Below are 20,245 nucleotides of genomic sequence, written 5' to 3'. Positions count from 1 at the left end.
CTGGCTCATCTGAAGACTGAAGTAACATCACGTCTGGTCCCGCTGACGCTGCTGATCCGTAATATTATTTGTAATAATAGCATCAGATTCGAAGACTCGTCCTGTTCCCTCTACATGATGATTCTGCACTGTACCCTCCCATTGTGCTCCCAGACTAACCACCTTGCGCAGCAGAGAGAAAACTGCTATTTGTGCATGGCATTGTCCCAACTCTCTGTTAATGAACAATGGGACTTCTACACTATTGATTACCACACTGTGGAAGGTCATCCGTTATTTTTCACAGAGCAAAGGGCAAAACCATCAGAAATGCTGTAATTCCCCCTATATGAGAATTGCTGTAACCTCCATCACTGCCAACACACTTAATAATTAAATTCACAAGAATATGGTAGAAAACTTTATGAAGTAATCCTGCTGAGAAAGCAATGTACTCCTGATTTAAAAGCACATCATAATGGCCTTGCCGGACTTACTGTAGAGCCTATAAGCGTACATGACTTTAACCTTTATTGATAAAAGTATGTGGTCATTTTCTATGAATAATTTCACACTTGTAGGTTAAAGTTCTAAACTTTCATTGCATTCCACAATTTGGCACATTTACTCGTGCAAGAAAAGATATTTTATTACGATTTTAATACGACGCAGACTCAAACCTGTCAAAACGGAATGTAAATCAAATGCAAATACAACAAATTACTTATGTGATAAATGACACAGTTATGTCATTATTAGCACGTCGACATAAACAAACGAACAAGGAGATAAATGATTATGGCCAGTGACTTCTTTAAAGCTGTTACTGCATGTTTTTTACCCTTCAAACCATCCCTAGTAGTGCAGGCTGAAGCCCAGCTGTATGTTACTATAACAGAATCTGTTGAAATGGCCTTTAAAGCCTTACGTTCAGCACCTTCCTCAGCATTACTGTTGAGAAGTTGAATCCATTGACTGTATATATGTAAAGGTTTGTGTACCCCTGGACAACTGACATGTTTGTTGGATTTAAGAGAATGCATCCATTTATTTCATAAATGTAATATATTGGTGTAAAATATAAAACATGTTTTTGGCCTGTGGAAAAGTTCCATTATTTTCAATATTGTTTTACATTTATATAAGAGAGGGTGATTCAGAAAGACTCGTCTGATTTCAGAATGACTGATTTCTCTTGAAAATCGTTATACATCAGAGCAGTGAACTGTAAACGGTTTAAATGAGCATGAAATTTATTATGTAACTGTACAAGGTCTCACTGAACCTCCTCCAGCTGGACGGACGACATCAACACCACAGTCAAACTCATCCCATACTGGACTGAGCGTGTCGGGCGTCGCCGCTCTCACGGCTCTTTCAGTGGGATTTCGGAGATCATCCAGTGCTGTGGAACCAGCGCCGAACGCTCTGAGCTGCTGGAGCTTCACTGCTGATGAAAATCCCGCTGCACAGTTCTGACGGATTCACTCTTATTGACCTGGAGAACGCAGAACGCTCTGCTCAGGGGTCTCATCTCCTCTCAGACTGAAGGAGCCGGTCAGAACCTCTATGACCCCCTCTTACAGTTGGACTGTGATTGGTTCCTCAGCGCCTCACGGTTGTAAAAATATGATGTGTTGAATTCGGATGAATCTTTTTGAATCACTCTGTATATTTCTAATAAAATATTTATAGTTTTTTTAAAATATATTTTTGGATTTAGTTTTTTTTTCCCCAGTGTGTTAAACGTAAGTAATTATGTTCTCTGTAGAGGATGTGTAAACTTATTTTCACTAATAAAATCAACAAAACGTCATTTAACTCTGCTTGTATGAAAACAGTGTTACTGTAAATACATTCTGATGGAGCTTATCTGATCCACTCACACATCTACAGCAAAACGCACGGCTTTAAAAGCCAAAAAGTTTCCTTTAGGCACAAATCTGAGCAAACGCAATAAATCACAGTTAACTGCACAAAAAAATAGATGATTAATTGACGTGTAGGGTTTTAAAGTGAGCGCCCAAAGATATCTGTTTGTAATCCGTGTGATTGATTCGCCTCTCCCTGATAAACAGATGTTGCTGCGGTTACTGACGGTATTGGAGAACAGCATGCAAATATATTCCATGAGACACTTTACAAGCTTTCAGCAGGTGAGACGTGTGAATCCCTTCATAAGTTCCTCTGTATGTGCTGCTCCTTCCGGCGTCTCGGTGTCGGCAAACAAGCAGGGAGGCTTTTTCAGCATCAAGGCTGCTGTCTGAGGTGGAGAGGCAGAAAGGAAAGTGGTCGGATGCGCGAGCGGCTCACTGCTAGCTCTGGATGGTGGCTCCAGAAAAGCCTCGGCTGCTGTAATTGGGCTTGTTTGGTTCTCGTGCCCACAGCCGCGCGGCCCGCGCCGCTCACACTAATTCCCTCAGTGATATGACAGCCTACCGTTTCTGTGTCCAAGGTGGAGAATCTCTCTCTAGCCTGCACAGTGGCCTCAGCCGTGAACCTGGAGAAAACTACAGGGGATCTGAAAGGGGAAAAATATCAGGCTGATATAATGACATTGCTGACATTTACGCGAGCCGCGGAGCTTCCCGATTAAAAACGAAGGCGCTAAGCGTGACTCGTGCCGTGGCTGCACAGCATCATGAATAAAACGGAAGCCAATATATTGTCAGGTTTAACGTATGGCTTGTTTTACTACTCAGGAAAATGTGTCACACCTGGGCAGGTGTAGCTATGAGACAAGGTAGAAGTGTTTTAGACTCAGTGCTCATACGGCAACACCTGCATAAGCTGGTCATCACAATATTCTCCCGGGTATATTCTGGTTTGCCCATCTGAATTGACAAGACCAAACTGGCAAATTATTCAGTAACTGCATGAAATAAATGCACATTTTTATTTTATTTTATTTTTTTTGTAAAAGCTCCTCAAATGAACAGAAAGTGTGTTTTATGATCTCCACACATCACTACATGCTTACGATTTACTGCTAAAGTCCAAAAATCTCCGACGCTCTTTGTGTTGTTCTCTAAAAGTGATGTTTCCAGAGCAGATCACTGAAGAGACGCCGTCTGTTTATAGTTTAGAGCCCAGATTTGGGGAAAAACGGGTCGACTTTCAGTAGAAAAACAAAGTTCAGCTTCTTTTATTATAAGGGTTTAAAATGACATCACCGTCTATTAGACTGGAGAGAAGAGCTACAGCCTCACACGACGCCCAGCTTCTGAATGGAGCTTATGGAATATGAACGTTATGAAGAACATGACCAAGAGCGTTTTGGAACCACCGGTGGTCTCAAGGAGCTTAAGAGGCTACGCTTTATCACCTGTTTGCAAAGCACTTTGAGCTGCCACCAGCATGAAAGGTGCTTTATAAATACAATTTATTATTATTGTTTTTGTTGTTATTATTATTATTGTGGTGGTGTGAACAGTGCAAGAAAATGACAAGTTTTGCATTATTGTGCTGTTTATCCACCCAAAACCAAAGTGACTGCTAAAGCAGACGCTCTCAAGTTTGCACGTTTACACGCCTGCACGCAGTCTTCGCTGACGTATGTAACAACACGCCGATGTAGAGGCTTCTACAAACCGTCCTATAGTGAGCAAAACGTGCATTAAACGAATCTTTCACTCTTCAGCCCATCTGGTCCCATATATGGAAACTAAGCTGCAATAGCGGCCTGTTTTGCATTCAGAGTTTTTGTGATGTCACTAAAACCAACACGTTTACATATATCCACCTATTTAGCTGCCAAAGTTTAGCCCCGCCCATTCAAATCGAACTTAGCTGTAAAATTTGCCGCAAAGCGAAAACAGTTCCAGAAATGATGAGGCAATCAAAGACTTCAACATTTACCCTGGACAGCTACACTTAGTGCTGTAATAAGCAGGACCCTGTTCTGTTACGTCAGCTAACAGACGCCTGCTCTGACCAGCATCGTGCTGAGTGATAAGGGGGCCCATCCTACCCACCCAGACAGAGTGAGGCCAGTTGTGCTGTCTTGCACTGCCGGCCAGGATTGCTGTAGCAATCAAACTGAAATATACTTTTAAAGCAACCCTCCCAGTCCTGCATATTCCTGCTGGTTTAGCTATTTGGCTAAGTGATGCTACACACTGCAGGTGTCTAAGCTAGTAGGAGACTGTCTACACACTCAGCTCACTGCATGCGCATATTAATTCACATGGCTGCCCGCTGTTTCACCGGCTTGGGGTGCAAGATAACTGGACAGAAGGGCTTAATGGAATAAACCTTTGAAGCTTCCTAGACAACTATCTCACACTTCCAGGCTAACGCTGCCTTCAAACTGTCAGAAATGTATCGGAAAACACATGAACGGCACAACAGTGCTGTATTTACTAGTGGGAAACAGATTTTTTCGATGAGTTGTGTCAGCAAAAAACAGGCAGACGGCTGGTCTGTTAGCTGGTTGTACTTCAGTTATGCAGCAGCCACTCATTTCCACTGCAGCTTAAAATCATCCACACGCTAAAATACAAAAATAAGCATGTTATGTGATGCTTCTAACTGGACATTAACAGCACTCATCTACTAGCACAACATGAGCAAAAACAATGAGATGAGAGAAAAACAAAAATAAACGAAATATGTATTTCCAGTTAGGGCCGAACGATTTGGGGAAAATATCTAATCGCGATTTTTCTTACTAAAATTGCAGCTGCCATTTGAATCGTGGCTATTATATATAAGCTATAATATAGAAGTCCAGAGAGGCCATGGGGTAGGTATAATTGTCTGGATTGATCATTTAATTATCTTGTAATCTCAAGATAACAAATTTGCTATCTTGAGATAACAAGTTAATTATCTTGTGATCTCAAGATGAGAAAATTGTTATCAACAACAGCTCACGGCCTCTCCGGACCACCATAGTATGAGGTTCAATCTTTATTTTGGCCAAGAAGTGCAGAATATCCTCTTTTTCTGCCTTGAGGTTTGACCCCTGAATTAAGTTTGCGAAACTGCCAGCAAGTTGTGGTTGTGATGTCACAACACATGGAGGTTTGGTTGCCTCTGATTGGTCTAACTCATCTATATAACTCATCAGTTCACAAGCTCGGTGTTATTAGGCCACATTTGCCCTCTTAACACTGTATTTGATTATTATTTGATCATGTAGGCTGTATTTATATGTAATCTAGGCCGCTTTTGTGATTTGAAAATTGCACAAAATTGTAATTTCGATATAAAAGCGATGAATCTTTCCGCCCTATTTCCAGTATTTTCCATCTTGCTCCCATCCAAAACCACTTAGAACACAAAGTCAGAGTCACCACCTCTGAAGTCATAAATAGCAACTTCTGAGGACTTTGAGGTGGAATGGCAACCACTGCATTACAACGCAGTGCGATTTAGTGGATTAAGGGTACGTAACATTGTCCTATAATGGCATTTACTGCACTGCACTTGAAAAACAATGCATTGAACATTCTACTTTTTGACAAATAAACATTTTCTTTCCTGATCCCAGTTGGCAGCCCTAACACACACACACGCACCCCTACACACACACACCTACACACACACACAGTCAATTCAGTACATTCATATTTAGCATGAGACACATTCGACAATGCTTGCATCAGGCTATGTTCCTTGGCAACCCCCAACCGTGCGCCCAAAACACAGCAGTAATTCAGCAGAGTCGAGGGCGCAGCGTGGAAACTTCCAGAGGAGCGATCCTGCCCCATTATTTAAGGCCGCCGAGAGAGAGAGTAGCACGGCGAAGTTTTAATTAAAGCTAAGATCTTTGGAGGGAAGTTAAATGACAGAGCCAGCGCAATTATTCTACAGCAGGTGCGGCGCGCCCTTCGGGACACGGTGTCTGTTCGCCGCTGCAAGAGAGCACCTCCTGTTTCCAGCTCACGCATGTGTGTTGATCAGCTCGACGTCTCGGTCCAACAGCTAACATTATTACAAAAGAAAAGGGGGGGGGGGGTTTGGTGGTGTCACGAGAAAAAGAACATTGACCTGTTTGGTGTTTTTATGTATTATCTTTATGACAGGAGCATCTTCCAGCAGCTAGAGAATCACAATGCCGCACCTTTGGAACGCTGAACCTCACTCATTTAGCTAGAACGTGCTGTGAATGCGACCAGACAGAGAGAGAGAGAGAGAGAGAGAGAGAGAGAGAGAGAGAGAGAGAGAGAGAGAGAGGGGCGAAGACCGATTCGCCTGATTGCATGAATAAAACATTTGCCGATATGCATGCGCTGGAGGACTGAGGAATGTGTCGAGCAAGCACAAACAAAAAAACAAAACGGAGCGGGTGAAGAACCAGAGAACAGAAAAAAAGAAGAAGAAAAAAAAGGTGGAGGTGGAAAAAGAGAAAACAGGGCCGGTGGTGAATCGCTGACATCACCAATTAGCAGGGGCTTGCCGGCGCTGTAGTCTAGGGACGCGCGCTCCTTCATCCAGCCGCGCGAAGAGTAATTGCGTCCCCCGAGATGGAGCAGGTGAGTCCACCTGGAGCAGGATAGGGGCTTCTGTTACTCAGATACAGTCTTGCCTTTCATCAACAAGCCCGCCCTGCTAATGCCGCCATCAACAAGATATCTGGGCTAATGAAGGCTTTAATGGAGTCAATGGCGTGGAAACTGGAAGGGAACCGTCGCGAGGACGACTTTGCCGGATTGTTTTTCACCTAGTCAGGAGATTCTTGGAATATCGCGAAGAAATGCCAAAAGAGCGTCTCACAAAAACATTGATTGGTCTCTCTAGAAGGCCGAATGGAGAAGATGCGAAAAAATTTAAATAGCACTGCAACCGATCGGGTTTCTGCGGTGGGCAGGCAGGTCAGATCTTTCTGGGGTCTGATCTATATTAAACAGAGTGGCTGGACTCAACGGCCAGAGATACAGATTAGATCAGAACAGTGAGACCAGGTGTGGAGGGACCCTACAGGGGAGACATGCTAGAAGAGACCTGGACAGAGCTGCTGGAGTTAAAAGATGCTTTTTTAAATCTGTAACATTGCAATTTAACCCTTTACCAAGCCACAGGTCTGCCAGTGGGCCCACAGTTTTATTATACACTCATATAACCTAAAAATAGCTCCATTATTTTGCATTGATGTGCCTGTAGTTACTGAATAATAAGCCTGGAACGTTAAAGGGTTAATACATCAGGTGATGATATTTACCATAATCATGATAAATTACAGTCATATGCAAAATTTTGAACAATACAAGTCAAATTACATATCGCTGCTGTCGGACCAAAAGCTCATATCTCCATCCAGCCCACCTGGTCCCATATATGGAAAATAAGCTGCAATAAGGGCCTGTTTTGAATTCAGAGTTGTTGTGATGTCACTAAAACCAACACATTTACATAAATCCACCTATTCAGCTTACTGAAGGTTAGCCCCGCCCATTCAAATCGAAGCTATAAGGAATAGTCCAGTTCTTACAGCTTTTTTAACGAGGCACTACACAGGACAGGCAATGAGAACAGAGTTCATTTACATATATCAGTCTTAAGGGCGCAGTAACAAAAAGATCCTGCTTAGTTCTAAGAGATAAAATGAGGTTGGAAAATGGTCACATAGAAATTAATTATGACCACTTCTGGTACATAACACCGCACAAATGTCATAAGAGGAACTGTAGCGGAAAAATAAACACTATACAGGCCCTTTAACATTGATTATGATCCAGTTTTTAAACATATTTTTTTGGACTACTTAGTGTTGTAAATAGGCCATGAGTTCACGTATTCCTAACGCAGAGGCCTGTTTCTTTCTCTAATTGTTTAATGCACTGTTAAACAGCTGTAGTAGTAAAGCAGTAAAGCAGAACATGAAACTCGCAACTCAAACATGTTGAAAGGGTTTATCTTCTATGTGGTTCTGGTGGCTTGACGCTTGTGGTCATGGGCAAAAAATAGACTTGAAGCATAATAGCCGAACACTCAAATTTCACATCTATGTTTACATGCAATGCAGGTCAAACACACGGCAAACAGCAGCTATTACAAGTTTATTTTCCACTTTTTTCCCACTTTTCAGCTTATTTCTGAAAATGCCCCTCACTGCTGCAGGTTGACGGTTAATGGATAATGTTTTTGGGAAACGAACAGATTCTTAAAAAGAGCATGGAAAAGGAATCAGAAGTGGATCAGGCTTATTCTAAATGATATTTGACTCATTAACCCCAGGAACGCAACACGCCTGGTACTAAAATCTGCTCCTTTACCTCTGCTGCCAGAGGAGTCATGCTACACGCTTGTCCCAAGTTGGCTGCAGTAAAATCATGTTATTGAGTTCAACATTTAGAACCCAAGCTCTAAAACAGCTTTTACCCCAGAGCCGTACGGGAACCGAACACTTCCAGATACACACACTGACAAGGACTATCTATAGTACACTGTGCTCAGTAGAACCGACTGAACACCACTACTGCTCTTTATTGACGGTAATTTCATAGGACACTTATCCAGAGCGACTGACCATTTGATCATTTTACACAAGTAGGCGAAGGTGGTGTTAGGAGTCTTGCCCAAGGACTCTTACCCAGGTGGGGGATTGAACCCTTTGTCTACAGCATAGAAGGCAGAGGTGTTACCCACTACACTAACCAACCACCTCTGCTACCTCTGCTACCTCATCTGTCTAATGAATATATAGTTTTACAGTCCTTTTTTTCCCTTAAAACTGCACTTTAGATATCTTAGCCTTATTTTTAAATTGTTTTGTATGTAGGAAGTGCCGTTGGATTGCTGCTCAATTTCGTTGTACACTGTGCAATGACAATAAACGCATCTTATCATATCTTATCTTATCTTATCTTATCTTATCTTATCTTATCTACCATGTTTCATGTCACTGTCTAAAAGCTCTATGAGGCTTCCTGTATAGTTTGATGCACCAGGTTGTTTCCTGAACTTGAGAGTTGCAGTTCAGGTTGATAACAGCTTATTGTTGTCGTGTTTAATAACTGTAATAATAAAGCACAACTGATATGTGCCTCATGTCCCTATTCATCTGTTTTCTTGTTTAAAAAGGTGCTTTTTGACACAGACTAAATACAAATCTGTAAATTTACACATCAAAATAAAAGCAGCGGCAAGCAAGCAAGCAAGAGTGGAAATCGAAGATTATTATTAACAGGGAAGTGCAGATTAAATGGGAGAAAGCCTTAAAGTCGACCTAAAATCAGAGTGGACATGTTTTACCTCGGTCATCTTTGATTGAACTGTAGTGACATGTAATAAGCCAGAGATTTTAAAGGGCTAAGTGAATAAAATAAGCCTGGATGGGATCAAAACATCGCTAATTATGAGAAGCTAAAACTGTTCTGGCAGCCAGCAATGAGAAATGCCCAATACTGTAGAAGCCCACTTGATCTACAACTAAGTCTACAGACAACTAACCAAACTGACCAGTTGCTCTTAAAAAGCAAAACTTACACAAAAACTAGATGAGACAGGATAATAAAGAATTACCCTTTATACGCACGAACGCTTGCAACACATAATTCACTTGTACTACAAACCACAGCAAGTTGTCAAGTTAAATGACCTTAAATCTGGACCTACCTACTTTTTCCCGTTTTCAGATGGTTGTGCTCGGATTATAAGCTTATTTCTATACACTTTACTTGTTCCATAACCTAGAAGATGATCCCCCATTAGGGTCATGGGTCATTCAATCATAAGGCCGGAAATCTGTGTGGTCATTAGTGATAGATTGATGAGCGCCACAGCGGCGGTGTGATCTTCTGCCAGAAGGAGATGGCAGCCTGAGACAAAGCACTGCTGCAGAGTCATCATTAACAATGGAAGGCAGTGAAAGCCAGGATAGAGCCATCCAGGGGCATCAGACCAAAGCGGCATATTTGACCAAAGGCTACTGCTAGCAGGCAAGTAGCTGTATGGACTCATCCAGTATTACAAATATGGTAATTACGATTCATATAAAACCATCTCAGAGCTCATTATGGACGATGAATAAATATTAATATAGAGGAGAGAATCTGGTTGGAGTACAAATACACTACTTTTACTCTGGTTATAAATAGTTCAGCATGCTAGCCTTCTTACCAGACCTTTTTCTGGACAAAACGTGCTAATATTTAATGTTAATCACTTAGCAGTGAGCTGTCATATCGTTACGACGACAGACGTAAGGCAGCGGCACCTTGACCACTCAATCTGAGCTGGTTTGAGCTGTTAATCAGGCATTGCTTCTCTCTTCATCCTGCACATAAACCGACAGCGGAAATCATGAAATTTAGTCAGCACTGACCAAAGGCCCAATCCCACTTCTTCTTTTTACCCCTACCCCTTGTTTTCGAGTGTCTCCTTGGCCCTTGGAACTGAGTTACAGGGCAGTGGTTGAGATCTTCCCTCTGAAATGAGACGCTCAAATAAAAGAGCATCACCTCATTAACAGCTACCAGCACCGCTCTGTAGGCGACCCTGCCCGTCTGCAGGGACAGCAGAGGAGGGGAGAGTTCTGCTGGGTTTTCATCATATGCCTTCATATGCCATCGTATTCTTCAGTGATATGAAGCTGAAGTCAGTGAGTCACCAGCTTCTTGTTCAATTTTTCCCATTCCACCTTAAATGGTGCAGCAGTTCTGAGCATTTAAGGTGGAACAGGGAATTTAGCTAGCTAGCTACTGAGACGCTTTGATGCTTGTTGAAGAAAAGGACCATAATACATTGAAACGGAAAGGTTGCAGGCAGAGTGGAGGTGGTTGTAGAGTAATGTACATCTACCTTCAAAGAGCGGCCGAAGAGAGGAACCTCGGCAGGCAGCGTTTTATATAAACACTGGATTCGATCATGACTCTGCGCCTTCCTGCCTTACAATACTCACTGAGTAGGCAGCGATTATTACATCTCAGACACGGCCACAATCACAACTCCTGCACAGGTGAACACATGTAGGCTGACCAAGGGCCAAAAAACCAACATTTACTCTAGCAAAGTCCACATATGCCGACTTTACTTTCTTTGACTGAAGGGAAATATGAGGTACACTCACTGGCCACTTTATTAGGTACATCTGTTTAATTGCTTGTTAACACAAATAGCTCATCAGCCAATCACACGGCTGCAACTCACTGCATTTAGGCCTGTAGAGGTGGTCAAGACAACTTGCTGAAGTGCAGACCGAGCATCAGAACGGGGAAGATAGGGGTTTAAGTGACTCTGAACGTGGCGTGGTTGTTGGTGCCAGACGGGCTGGTCTGAGTATTTCAGAAACTGCTGATCTACTGGGATTTTCACACAGAACCATCTCTAGGGTTTACAGAGAACGGTCCGAAAAAGAGGAAATATCCAGTGAGCGGTCAGTTGTGTGGACGAAAATGCCTTGTTGATGTGAGAGGTCAGAGGAGAATGGGCAGACTGGTTCCAGATGATAGAAAGGCAGCAGGAACTCAAATAACCAACCAAAATCTCTGAGGAACGTTTCCAACACCTTGTTGAAAGTTTGCCATGAAGAATTAAGACAGTTCTGAAGGCAAAAGGGGGTCCAACCTTTTACTAGCAAGGTGCACCTAATAAAGTGTCCGGGGAGTGTATAAACATTAATGCATTGATTTCTGAATTGTCTTCATATAAAAAGGCTGTTTATTTGGTGCTCAGACGCTCAGCACATGAAAATGAATGGGAAGTTTTCCGTAGACAGAACTGTCTGTAGCGGCTGTGTTTCACGTGCAGTGTGAGAACCCACATCTCAGCATGTCAATCAGACCCAGTGTTTACAGTGGGAGCATATAAATCGCAGGCTTTGTCTGTACATGAAGATCTATTCAAACACACAGTGTGAAATGTCACCAAATAGCACGGTGCATGCCTGGCTTAGCAGAGCTGCAGCTACTGAATATTTTCAAGTTTGAAAATTCTACAACAGTAAGAAACACTCATGATGTGTTTCATTTTAACATCTAAATGGAAAAAAACTATTGCTTTTATTATTGTATTTTGCTGTTGTCAGAAGAAAACCTTGTATCTCCTAAATGATAACTTTACAGCAACAGGGAAAAGCCTACTTTTTTAATGTAAGTCAATGGAACGAGACTTTTGTCCGAGTCATTTTGGGCCATTTCTGTTGGTCCACTCATCATGAAATTTCTACACAATGTAAAGACTAACAGTATTTTCAAATTAGATTAGATTGGATTCGGTGACCCTTATGAGTCCCACAACGGGGAAATTTTACCTCCACATTTAACCCATCCGTGCAGTGAAACACCACATACACACTAGTGAACACACACACACTAGGGGGCAGTGAGCACACTTGCCCGGAGTGGTGGGCAGCCCTATCCACAGCGCCCGGGGAGCAGTTGGCAGTTAAATGTCTTGCACCTCAGTCATGTACTGTTGGCTCAGGGGATCAAACTGACAACATTCCAGAAACGCAAATTATGTCAAAAAAAACAAAAAAACATCAAAAATGAAGATGAGGTTTTCTTCTGACAGCAGTGATTTACTATTATTATTAAAAATGATCATTCTTCTTTGTCTTCTTCTCCTCATTATTATTATTAATATGACAATGGCATTAATATTGTTATACACTGTTGCACAAATTCTATATATTTATTCATGTTGCTTAATAGAAATACTACAAGAAAAGACATCACTGTTACAGAATGTTTTATATAAACCAGGGATTCAACCACTAATTCAGCCAAGTGAAGAGGTTTGGAGCGCCGTCGTGTTTTGTTTGTTTTTGTTTACTTGTGCTGTTATACGTGAACCAGTCTCACATACAAGATCTGCCGAACATCAGGCAGTCCATGCCACAAGGCATTTTCCCGACTTTTCACTTTCTGACTGCTTTCTGGACATTCTGGTGAGCGGAGCGGCTGCTCTCTACAGCAGGCGCAGATGCAGATGGACACGCAGGCGCTGGAACGCTGCTTAAACTTCGGCAGCGCAGACTTCGCACACCGCTCCCCAGCATTCCCATGTTCACTCCTTAGGGAACAAATTGGACGAGCTTTCCCTTCTAAACAGGACCAACAAGGACTTTTCTCTCTCTGCTGTGCTGTGCTTCACTGAGTCTTGGCTCCATGAGTCAACCCCGGACAGCGAGTTCCAGCTCCACGGCTTTAACCTGTACAGAGCGGACCACTCCGCGGAGCTCTCGGGCAAGAAGAAAGTCAGTGGAATCTGCTTTTACATCAACCAAGGCTGGTGTATGGATGTCACAGTGTTAACGAAAACTTGCAGCCCTAATCTGGAAACACTTTTTATAAACTGTAAACCATTTTACGCTCCAAGGGAGTTTATGTCTATCATACTCAGAGGAGTCTATATTCCACCCCAGGCATGCATGAGGCGCTGTGAGCTCTCACGGACCAGATCACCAGCATGGAGCTCAAACACACATACTCTGTTTTTATCATTTTAGGCGACTTCAACAGAGCGCAACTTACCAGCGAAACTGCCTAAATACAGACAGCATGTTACCTGCCCCACCAGGGAGAGTAACATTTTAGACCACTGCTACACTGTGTTAAAGGGGGCCTATTGCTGTGTTCCTCGTGCTGCTCTGGGCCTCTCCAATCACTCACTAATCCACCTCCTTCCAACCTATAGGCAGAAGCTCAAGTGTGCCAAACCTGTAGCCAGCGCTGTGAAGAGGTGGACCAACGAGGCTAAAGAAAGGCTTCAGGACTGCATGGAATTAACAGATTGGAGTGTTTGAGGAGCTACAGGCAGCCTGGATGAATATATGGGTACTGTGACATCCTACATCAGCTTTTGTGAAGACACCTGTGTCCCCACCAGGACTAAAATATAACAACGACAAGCCCTAGTTTAACGCCAGACTGAAATAGTTGTGCCGGTCTAAAGAAGCAGCGTACAGGAGTGGAGATCGGGCTCTGTACAATCAGGCTAGGAACACTCTCAATAAAGAAATCAGAGCTGCAAAAAAGAGCTTGTCAAACAAGCTGAGTAGTATGGTGTCCACAAATGAGCCATCGACTGTCTGGAAGTGCCTACAGAACATCACCAGCTACAAAAGGACACCCCCCCCCAGACAATGGGTGACAGTCAGCTGGCTGATGAGCTTAACACCTTTTACTGCAGGTTTGAAAAGCCCAGCTCCACATATCCATCCAGCACCTCCTTGATTCACACCTCCCTGTTATTCAGCCATCCATTCAGCCTGCTCTGAAGATCTGCGAAAAGGACGTGCAACGACTCTTCAGGAGACAAAAAGTGCGAGAAGCACCAGGACCAGATGATGTTTCACCCTCCTGTCTGAGGGTCTGCGCTGACCAGGTCGCACCAGGCATTACAGCACTCTTTAATAAATCCCTGGAGCTGTGTGTCGTACCTTCCTGCTTCAAATGTTCCACCACAGTACCAGTTCCCAAGAAAGCAACCATCACAGGATTGAATGACTATAGACCCGTTGCATTCACCTCTGTAGTCATGAAATCCTTTGAGAGACTTGTGCTCTCCCATCTGAAGAACATCACAGATCCTCTGCTAGATCCCCTGCAATTTGCATACCTGGCAAACAGGTCGGTGGACAAAGCAGTGAACATGGGACTCTCAGGAACATATGCAAGAATTTTATTCTTGGACTTCAGCTCAGCCTTTGATACAATCACCCCAGGACAGCTACACAAAAAGCTACTCCAACTCAGTGTGCCAAGCCCCACCTGCCAGTGGATCACCTACTTCCTCACTGGCAGAGAGCAGCAGGTGAGGTTGGGAAAGTTCACCTCAAACACCCAGATCATCAGTACAGGCGCTCCACAGGGTTGTGTCCTGTCACCATTGCTCTTCTCTCTGTACACAAACGACTGCACCTCCACAGACCCCTCAGTCAAAATCCTGAAGTATGCAGATGACACTACAGTCATCGGTCTCATCCGAGATGGTGATGAGTCTGCTTACAGACGGGTGGTAGATCAGGTGGTCCTTTGGAGCAGCCACAATAACCTGGTGCTGAACACAGCGAAAACAGTGGAGATGACGGTAGACTTCAGGAGGAGCCCTCCAGCCCTGCCAGCATTTACCATCCTGGACAGAACTGTTATGGCAGTGGAGTTCTGAAAGTTCCTGGGCACAACAATTACCAGGGACCTGAAGTGGGACAGCAACATCAGCTCCATCATCAAGAGAGTCCAGCAGAGGATGCACTTCCTGCGTCAGCTGAGGAAGTTCAACCTGCCCCAGGAGCTGATGGTGCGGTTCTACACCGCCATCATAGAGTCTGTCATCACCACGTCCATCATAGTGTGGGTCAGCTCAGCTACCAAGCTTGACCACCACAGACTGCAGAGCATCATCAGGTCTGCAGAGAGGACAACTGGGGTTGAGTTACCTACACTGCTGGAACTGCATGCCACCAGAACCAGGAAGCGTGCAGAGAAGATCTCCACAGACCCCTCTCACCCCGGACACCACCTGTTCCAGCTCCTTCCCTCAGGCCGGCGCTTCACCCAGATGATGATCAGGACACCCAGGCTACAGAGGAGCTTCTTCTCACAAGCCATCGCTCTCTCAACAGTTAAAATATCACACAAAAACAATTCCAGCTTCAAACTGCACTTCTACCTATACGGGTATATCGTATCAAGTTCAACCCCATCCTCTGGAACTGCCGTCTCAAACCAGCGTTTATTCTAGCATCTTACTCACCTGCCTTATTACCCCACCTGTCTGACCGTCACCTCATTGACCCCTTTCTCTGCCACTATACACCCTTTAACTGCTGCTGCACTCAGCACTTTAACTTCAGACTCATACACTGCACAATGTAAGGTGTGTGTGTCTGTTTGAGTGAGTGATGGTAGGAATGCAGATGTTACTTTATTTTATCTTATTCCCTACCTGTGAATGTCTGTCTTATACTGTGCTCTGTGAGCTCCTGTAACCAAAACCAAACTCCTTGTATGCGCAGCACACCTGGCCAATAAAGCTTGATTCTGATTCTGATTCTAACCCTAGTGAGACTTTGGCAGCTGTATTTTGAATGAGCTGAAGATGTTTGATTGTCTTTTTCAGAGTCCAGTTAAGAGACCATTACAGTGATCAACCCTGCTAGAAATAACGGTGTGGATGAGCTTCTCCAGGTCTGCTTTAGTCAGACAATCTCTGATCTTGTTGAAGCTCCTCAGCAATAAAAAGCTGATTTACTAACTTCTCTGACACGACTGATAAAACAAAGATCCGAGCCCATACGTTCACCAAGGTTATTTAGGTTTTAGGACTCTTGAATCCAGATAGGCACCTAGTCTGTGCCTCTCATTGCTATTCCCAAATAAAATAATTATTTCTTATGGATTTATAAAAGTAGTAAATGTCATTTGAATAGATTTTATTATTTGTTGCAGCCCTACTAATATTATGCATAATTAGATATGAATTTCAGATGATTATTGAACCCATTTCTTGACATTTTTACTTTGTTGTGTAAATTGTTTCAAGAAATGATGCCTGAAATCAAGCAACACTGTTTGATAACAAAGGAAGAGAGTTTCTGTATGTTCTTAACCTCTTATTGACCAGAGTACATTTTGATAAAATAAATAAAAAGGTCAAGAAATATGTTAATAAAGCAATAAGCCATGAATGACCATGTAGAACTGTGAATATCGCGAGACGGGTGTTTTTAGGTGAAGTAAAACTCCCTTCCTTTGATAAAATCACAGTAGCAAACTGCCTCAAATAATTTTGCTGAAAATAATTTAAGTTATTGGATAAATGATGCGCTATTGGTCTGTAGGTATTTATAGGTATCACACTATTTAGGGAGTACGGAGCCATTAGAAGCATGTAATCCATTCAAGTGACATTTTCAGTCTTTTATACTGGTGTTTTACAGTTAATCATACTGAAAGGGCTTTAATTCAAGCCTGTGATATTATGGGTTGTTTAGGCTGTTTTTCAGTCTGTTAGCTATCTGGCCAGCCTAGTTCTAGTTAACCTTTTCAACTCTGTGGGACCACCGGTGGTTCCAAAACGCACTTTGTCATGTTCTTCATAACGTTCATATTCCATAAGCTCCATTCAGAAGCTGGGCGTCGTGTGAGGCTGTAGCTCTTCTCTCCAGTCTAATAGGCGGTGATGTCATTTTAAACCCTTATAATAAAAGAAGCTGAACTTTGTTTTTCTACTGAAAGTCGACCCGTTTTTCCCCAAATCTGGGCTCTAAACTCTAAACAGACGGCGTCTCTTCAGTGATCTGCTCTGGAAACATCACTTTTAGAAAATAACACAAAGAGCGTCGGAGATTTTTGGACTTTAGCAGTGAATCATGAGCATATAGTGATATGTGGAGATCATAAAACACACGTTCTGTTCATTTGAGGAGCTTTTACAAAAAAATAAATAAATAAAATAAAAATTTGCATTTATTTCATGCAGCTACTGAATAATTTGCCCTACGATTTGGGCGTGTAAATTCTGATGGACTAACCAAAATGTACTCTGGTCAATAAGAGGTTAAGAACATAAGTTGCCCCTCAGTTTAAACCAAAAAACAGGTTCTTACTTCATCAGTCTACTCAGTGGTCCATGCGAGCAGCCTGGTTTTTTCATGCCCTGTTAGGTGGCCATAAGTGTGCATATATCATGCATTTTACTACGGCCTCGAAGGTCAGATTTTAAGCTCAGCTCAGATTTTAAGACTGGAACTATCCGCTTTATTAAGATTAAGATTAAGTGACCCTTATTAGTCCCACAACGGGGAAATTTCACCTCCGCATTTAACCCATCCGTGAAGTGAAACACCACATACACACTAGTGAGCACACACACACTAGGGGGCAGCGAGCACACTTGCCCGGAGCGGCGGGCAGCCCAATCCGCAGCACCCGGGGAGCAGCTGGGGGTTAGGTGTCTTGCTCAAGGACACCTCAGTCATGTGCTGTCGGCTCTGGGGATCGAACCGGCGACCTTCCGGTCACGAGGCTGGATCCCTAACCTCCAGCCCACGACTGCCCTTTATAAATAGTTTTCGACTTTTCTCCCAACAGTGCCATAATGAGCAATATCAACTAGACCTAAGAGGTTTTCACTTGACAAGATATCCCTCGGTGGAGCACCAAACGGAGAACGCTGGAAAAGTAGACGAGCTAAATCTTTAATAAAGACCTGACACACAGATGTTGTGCATGAGCGAATGTGGTCGGAGAAGGTATTGAGGTAAAGCAGCATCAAGCAGAAGCATAGAGGCTTCAGCACTGTTCTAAAACATGCAGCCTTATATTTTCAAAGGGGAACATATCAGGATATTCTGCAGTGTTGCTTAGAATTGCACAAGCTTTAGCTATTTTTCAAAGCTGGTCTCCAAAACATGCCAAGTTATAATTCACTAATATGTGGGGGCAGACAAAAGGAAGGTCAAACTGAATCTCAATATTCAATACTCAGGGGTGGAATCAATGCTGCCGGCCGCTTAGACTAGTTTGCTTTTGATTAATGAGGCACTAATTACTGTTAGCTTTGTCCAAGTCTTCCTAATGATCAGATTACAGGATCTTAAGTCTGACTCAGAAACAGCAGTGCCAGTTATTAATGAGTGGTGCAGCAGCACTGAGAGAAAGAGACACTGAGGAAAGTGGAAGTAGCTGTAATTAACAGTAGAAAACATGAAGGTAGACTTCACCTACGACGCCAACACAGCTAATAATGCCACTTATAATAACCAGCTTCTCACTTTTGTCCAGTATTGTTAGCAACATTGCTGTTTTTGGGTGGACTGCTCCTGTAGAGGGAACCTTCAGCATTTAAATATTTATTTATGTTTTTATTTCTACATAATCAAGTCATGAATATGTAAACAAAGTCTATTGGACTGGTTTGACACTTAAAAATGATGGTTTCTTCAAGAGTTCTTTAGTAAAGAAAATGGTTCTACATAAAACAATGAACATTCAGAGAACCCCTTCCACGATTTAAGGGTTCTTTGCATCATGAAAGGGTTCTTCACATTGACGGAGAGTTCTGTAGATGGTTCTATATAAAACCTTTCTGAAAAAAGGCTTCTTATATTGTTATGATGTCGGGCTTGTTACAGTAGAAGAACCCTTTCTGGTTTTTTACTATCTGTTAATCATGGGAAGGGTTTTTTGACTGTTCCTGCTTCTATACAGAACTATCTTCTTTACTAAAGAACCCTTAAGAGGTTCTTTAGTTTAGGTTCTTAAAGAATCATCATTTTTACCTGTTTAATGGCTCTAAGGGTGCTTTCACACCTACTTTCTTTAGTTAAGCTTGTTCTGACAGATGTGGACAACTCCAGCCGTACTAGAGTCCACACCAAACAACTAAATGGTGGTCTGCCAGGGTCTTGGTCCACTTTCAAATGAACCCTGGTTCACATGGAAAGGGTTCTTTGAATGTTTATGGTTCTATACAGAACCATCCTTTGCTAAATAACCCTTGAAGGACCACCATTCATATGATTTTATGCCTCCAAGTGTGATTTTACACCTTCCTTTAGTTCAGTCTGTTCTGACAGATCTGAACACTCCACCCGTACTAGAGTCCACACCAAACAACTTAATGGGGTCCTGGTCCACTTCCAAATGAACCTTGGATCACATGGAAAGGGTTCTTTGAATGTTTATGGTTCTAAACAGACCCATCTGCTTCACTTAAGAACCCCCGAAGAACCATCATTTATAAGAGTTCAATGGCTCTAAGGGTGCTCCTACTTCTAACTAATTCTAACAGGAGTAAACACTCCACCCGTACTAGAGTCCACACCAACCAACTAAACGGTGGTCTGACCAGGTGTTGGTCCACTTCCAAATGAACCCTAGTTCAGTTTGCTGGTGGTGGGAAAGCATTTTTTCTGGTGGTCCACACCAAAAAAGGGACAGTGGAGGTTTTCTTCTTCTAGCAGCAGGTCAGCAGTGCACTGTCTTTACAATCTGCTTGCTTAACGTTCGGCTCTTCGTAGACACCGATATCACTTTTACAGCACGAGCTGCTGCTAGTAACTGCAGATGAGCAGCAAAACAAAAGCGAACATACGCATTTGATTCAAATTCACAAACCAATCAGGTATCAATTAAGGTTTATTATGACTGCTTTGACTGTTGTACACAGACGTTAACCGTCTATAGTTTCCATCTTTCTGTTTCCATGGTAACAAACGTGAGACGGTCGGACTGTCGTATACGCACTTCACTGCATGTTATAGCATGCATGGCTGTGTGTGACCAACAAAGTTTGATCTTATTTGAGCAAATGAGTGTCTGTATCCCTGCAAAATGTCTGACCAATAAACAAACACCCACGTTTCTCATTT

The 20,245-nt window shown here is 42.8% G+C and overlaps 1 protein-coding gene across 3 annotated transcripts in view; it reads right to left on the bottom strand.

Moving 5' to 3' along the window:
* Positions 1-20,245, bottom strand: part of cntn4 (contactin 4) — a 344,140-nt gene that overhangs the window by 239,854 nt on the left and 84,041 nt on the right. The window lies entirely within an intron of this gene.

This window comes from Pygocentrus nattereri, chromosome 26, assembly GCF_015220715.1.
Source record: "Pygocentrus nattereri isolate fPygNat1 chromosome 26, fPygNat1.pri, whole genome shotgun sequence".
Lineage (NCBI taxonomy): Eukaryota > Metazoa > Chordata > Actinopteri > Characiformes > Serrasalmidae > Pygocentrus > Pygocentrus nattereri.
The sequence above is the reverse complement of the archived record's forward strand: the minus strand, read 5'-3'. Positions and strand labels throughout refer to the sequence as shown.